This window comes from Babylonia areolata, chromosome 18, assembly GCF_041734735.1.
Source record: "Babylonia areolata isolate BAREFJ2019XMU chromosome 18, ASM4173473v1, whole genome shotgun sequence".
Classification (NCBI taxonomy): Eukaryota; Metazoa; Mollusca; class Gastropoda; order Neogastropoda; family Buccinidae; genus Babylonia; species Babylonia areolata.
Window position 1 is genome coordinate 63,248,351 of NC_134893.1, and position 6,020 is coordinate 63,254,370.

A 6,020-nucleotide genomic window follows, 5' to 3' on the forward strand; every position below is an offset into this window, starting at 1 on the left:
GTGGTGAGGATGATTGTTTGAAGGCTGGGTGTAAAAAAAAAAATTTTCAAAGTGGCTGTGCTAACTTATTACCCTCATGAAATAAACAATTGTTTTGTTTCTTTTCCGTCCAACAGCAACTGAAAACAGTATCAAGTTTAGATGCACAGAACTATTTTAATCTCGTCATAACATATTTATCAACTCATGGTTGTGATGGTGTCAAAAATCTGCAGTTGGTTGCTTAGTGTTTGCTTCAGTTTATGATTCTGCTTTTTAATTATGAGAAGAAAGAGAGATTGATTATGAAGGAAAAATATGCATATATATATATATATATATATATGTGTGTGTGTGTGTGTGTGTGTGTGTGTGTGCATGATGAACCCTTATCACAAATCTCACTACTCTTATGGTCTAGTCTCAAACAATAACTGTATTAAATGTAAATGTTGTCAGATATAACATTTGTAATTCACAGTATCAGCATAAAGAATTAACAAAAATATATAACAGCTTGTTCAAAATATATTCACATCAAGGTCATCACATTTCTACTTGATGGAAGGTCCAATACATAAATAACTGTATTAAATGTAAATGCTGTCAGATATAACATTTATGATTCACAGTAACAGCATCAAGAATTAACAAAAATATGTATCAGCTTGTCCAAAATATATTCACATCAAGATCATCACATTTCTACTGAATGGAAGGTCCAAGCTGATCTCTCAACACTCACACCATCTTACACATACAATCAAGGAGCCTACTCTCTCTACCCAAACGGAAACCTGCACATAGATGATCATGTCAGAGAAGCTGATATGCAGAACTTGTTGACAATGGGTGGCAAGCCTCATGTTATGTGCATAGTCACACACACACACACACACACACACACTGGCAGAGACAGCCAACCCTTAAAGTTCAATTGTCATGTTATTGCAAAGAACCTGCTGCCATGACTAGAACAAGTTCAAGAAGTAGCAAGTTCAGCCCTTGTGTTCCCATGACTTCACTACACAACTCTGAAGATGCAGACAGGCCCAAAGAAACCAGAGGGCAGGAAGAACCTATTAAAGTGAAGAACATGTCACCAAAGCCCAGCAACCCACAGCATGGTACCGGTGAGACTGAAGGTGATAGAGCGCAAATATGAAATGACAACATCACAGGCATGAAGGATTTTAAAAGACCTATCCTGAAACTGTGAACGTGTTGCCTCCCCGGAAAAGACGGTCAACGATCAAAACCAACTCATTGAAAAGCTGACCATGACAACAAGGCAAGTGGGTCTGCAGAACACAGCCATGGAAACAGACATGCCAGGCCCACCTACCTTCTCAGGAGCAGTCAAAAATGCCCCCTCTGTCCCATTGCAACCCATGATGACTGACTTGCACCCCCCAAAACAGCAAAATGGGCAAACACAACAGGAAAACCAACTGAGGATGTCTACAAGAACAAATGATGTCAATAATGCTGCAAAAGACATAAAACCAGCCACCTCCAATGGCATCAGTGGAAAACAACACCAGGAAGATCATCTATCACTTGGCCCTGTTTTCCATGACTTGGTCCATAAAAGAGTGCAACATAAGAGGCGAGGCTGGTCATACGGATTTGTTGCCATCCCCAAAAGACCTACAGTGTAGAAGACCTTCAGCAAGAACCTGATGCTACCACCAAAGCAACAAGCAGCATTGTGCTGCACTGCGGTGTCAACAACTTAGAAAAGGAAGACGCCCGCACAGTGGACAAAACGTCTGTAAAGTAGTAACTACTGTTTGCAAGACTCACCCTGAAGCCCGCACTGTCATTAGTAAAGCAGCACCAGAACTGGAAATCAGTCTTTTCAAATTAAAGGATGTGTCACTGGTCTCCCATATTTTGAGCACCAGATGGCCAGAGACCATATCAAACACCTGCCTCTGGAGAAGAACCATCCAGGTGCCTATCAGTGAGGAGATCAGGAGGAAATGGGGCTGGATAGGCCATACCCTGCAAAAGCCTCCAGACAACACCACAAGACAGGCACTTGAATAGAACCACTAAGGAAAGAGGAGAGTGGGCAGACCAAAGCAGCAGGATGGACATGGGCCCAGCTGAAGTTCACTGGAGAAGTACTGTAGCAGCCCTATGCTCCACAAGGAGTCAAGAGGCATAAGTCAAACTGACCTCCCATGACAATCTTCACCCCAGCAACCTCCAGGGCTGCATCCACCCCACAAGGAAAGGCTCCAGCACCCTGGCCGTGAACCTTGCGTACCACGTGCGACAGCTGTTTTGGACAAAACCGAAGAGAACAGCCAGGACCAGGCAGCAACCCCCAGGGCAGCCCCGCTCCACTGGCAGGGACCTCCACGCTTTCCTGGACCAAGGGATGATTCGTGGAACACATCTGACATGTTGAGAGGGTGTTACTAAGAAATAAGCGGCAAAGAATAATCCTAGTTAACAGTTTACAGCTCAGAATATATTGTTTGTAGTTAACTTTACTGTCTCAATAATAGTACTGTAAATTACAATTCAAATTATGTTATCATGTTCTTTGATTTAACGCACACACAAGAACTTAACTCAACCTAAATTTATAACAGAGAGCATGATCATAAACATAACTGAAGTTAACTAAGTCTTAATCTTACAGTAGTTTATTTTTGCAATAACAAAAGCACATCAGATCAACTGTGCTGACTGTGTTCCAGAATCTGTTAACTGATGCACTTTGTGAGAGAACTGCTTGTGACACTTTCAGTAGTTATTAAGTATTTTATACAAAATATAGATTTTCTTTCCTTTTAGCTTCATCCAGTTATCATAGTTACATTTAGCTGCTCACTTAACCCTTTCGCTGCCAGGAAAATAAGATTTAAGTGAAATCTATTTGCCAGGGTTTTTTCACAAAAAACGGGTATAAATTTTCAAAAAATTCTGTGCTCTTTGTTACTGGAGAAAGACCCATAAAAGTATATATTTTCTGAAAGGTAAATGAATAAAGAACACAAAACACATAATGTTTTCCCATTTTATATATTTTTAGTGACATGCTGTTGTTTTGAAATCAGTGTTTTGTTTTTTGTCACATTTTCAACTTGTTCATTACAAACATTAGTCAGGTAATTTGCACAAAAACATCATATTTTCTGGACAAATGGATATCTGCAAACACAAAATCATACTAGAACAACCACAATATATATATATATTTTAAGAGATAGATACACAATACATTGTGACTTCTCCAAGTTGTAAGATGGATGTGAGGCCACGCCCCCCTCAGTCTCCACCCCCCCCCCCCCTCCTCCTCACCCCTCTCACATGGTCACTTGATTCAGTTCTCATCAGACCGCGTTGGCTGCGTGCCAAGAATATCGCTCTGCTGCTAATTCGGTCATCTGTCGTCTGCTAACATCTGTACAGCTGGCATCACTCACTGACAGTCGAATCTTGGCCACTCTCTTGATTACTCCCTTTATTTTCTGTCAGATCGTCCTATAAATGTTCATCTCTATCTTCTCCTTCAAATTTACGCTTCAATTCTTTCTGAGCATCAGCTAAAGGAGGAAATCATGGTTGATTTAGTTCGTCACGATCGCATGTCTTCAGCACGGCGTCAGTCCGACATTTTGTTGAGCGAGCGAGGAGAGAAGTCAGGCAAACACTTGGACAGTGACCCAACCAAAACGTTCAAATAAAGGACTGCTTCATGACGTAGATGGGGTTTCTAGCTATGAATAGAATCTAGAGAGATTCCCCAGGCTAAAGCTACCACTATTTTTGCCAAGGAAGTGAATGCAAACCAGGGAAAAGTCAGAATATTTCGATGACGAGTTATCTCGTCATGCAGGCAGCGAAGCATACATGCTTGCCATGACGAGTTATCTCATCATGCAGGCAGCCTAGGGGTTAATACTAATATTATTTATCTATTTACTTATTGATTGTTTCGACAATGTTCTAAAAGAACAATATCAAAATAATGCAATGGAAAGTTCTACAGATAACTGTTCACAAACATTGACTATTCATGACAAGACCTTGCATCAAGTATCGTGTCTTCCTGCTTCAGTCTTTAAATGTCAAAAAGAATAACCTCCCTAGGCTGAATCAGTTCTACTACCCACACATCATTCATTGATCAAGAACGACTTGACACAAAGATCAATATGGCTACTTATATCCATATGGGGCTGCAATACTGTATCAAACAGTCACCCATTCCCAAAAATGTAGCAAATATATCATCATGTCCCACCACCATTAAGTTTCCTGATTCAATTATTGTCAGCTGTGCATCGGTCTACTTACCAAAAGGACCAGACTTCAAAGATAAAAAAAAGAGTGTGATATCGATTAAATATGAAGAACGGAATAAAAACTCCTAGAATATGCTGTCACTTTAGAAAACAATAAATTTCCTTCATCAGCAGGAAAAGCTAAAGCATTTGTCAACTTTTTCCAAAATAAGCGGACTAGATGGACCATCACAAAAAGAGGGTACTCACAAAAAGAGAAGAAAAATCTGATATTTATAAAGACCCTATTCCTGATAATCAACAGTACAATAATGCTCCACTAACACACCAAGAAATGAAAGATGTAATCTATTTCATTTAAAATAAGAAAACATCAGGTGGAACTGATGCAATTTCTAATGAAATGTTTAAGCATCTCCCAGATAAATGAATCAACATTTTCCTCATTATATTCAAAAGATGTTGGGACACTGATGATTTCCCTAAAATTTGGAAAAGGGTCAATAGTTCCAATCCTCAAACAAGGCGAGCCAAAAACACACATTGGCAGTTACAGATCTGTATCACTCACTTCTCATGGCTGTAAGTTGCTAGAAAAAAAAAATCTCACACAGACTTGTCTACAACTGTGAAAAGAATGTTATCCCTGTGAACCAAGCAGTTTCTAAAAAAAATACCTGCAATAATTTTCTATCATATAGTAAAATTAACCACTAGTAAAATTAACCACTCAGGTTAAGCACCAGTTTGCAAGATGAAAATGTTTGCTTGCAACTTTTTTCAACATAACTAAAGCGTATGACCAAGTGAAGCATTCGTGTCCAATGTTTAAACTAAAGACTATTGGTTTATGGGTACATATGTATGACTTTATGAAAGACTTCTTACAAGACAGAAAAATTCAACTAAAACAGGGAATATGTATTCATTTACATGATCGTTGCTGATGGTACATGGCTCTGTAATTCTCCTGTATTGTTCAGCTTCCAAATAAATGATTTACCAACAAATTAACAAAGAATGTTGTAATGATTCAATATGCTGATGATATATGCATGTAGATAAAAGTTACAATTAAAAGGTACACTGTACTAAACATCTCCCAGATAGTTAGACCACACAAAAAAGCTATATCAAAGTGAGTTAAACTCAACAGCAAATTATATGAGTGAGAATGGTGTGCAAATATTGACAGATAAAAAACACATGATGCTTTTTAACAATAGCTGAAGCTCAACAACCTTGCCTTCTTTTAAAATTCATGATAAAAATCAATATAAAAAAGTAGTTAAATTCTTTAAAGTGCACCTTACGACAAAATTAACTTGGAATCATGACAGCAATTACATTTAAACAAAGGCTAGAAAAACAAAACTCTTTGAAAATCACATGTGAACAACCATGGAGCCAGGATATGTTCACTTTATTATGCCTTTGTACATCACTTGTCCGGTCAATTTGGCTAGAACAAAGGAGGTACAAGTTCCATGAAGGTGTTAAATATTCTGCTTTCACTACAGGAATGCTACACCAAGGTAGAAAAAGTTCAATGGTCAAAATTTCAGCTTGAAGAAAAACAGACTGGTAACTCGGGGTTACATAAAGAAAATGTATAGTTTCATAAGTTTCTTATGTTAAGGTTTCCATAGCCAAAATGATTTCCATAAATGGCAATTATTTCTTTGATCTCCAGACCTTAAGACCAAGTATATCATTAATGCTTCTTGCATATGTGGTGCTCATATATATAAGCTGTTCATACACTAACTTGCCATA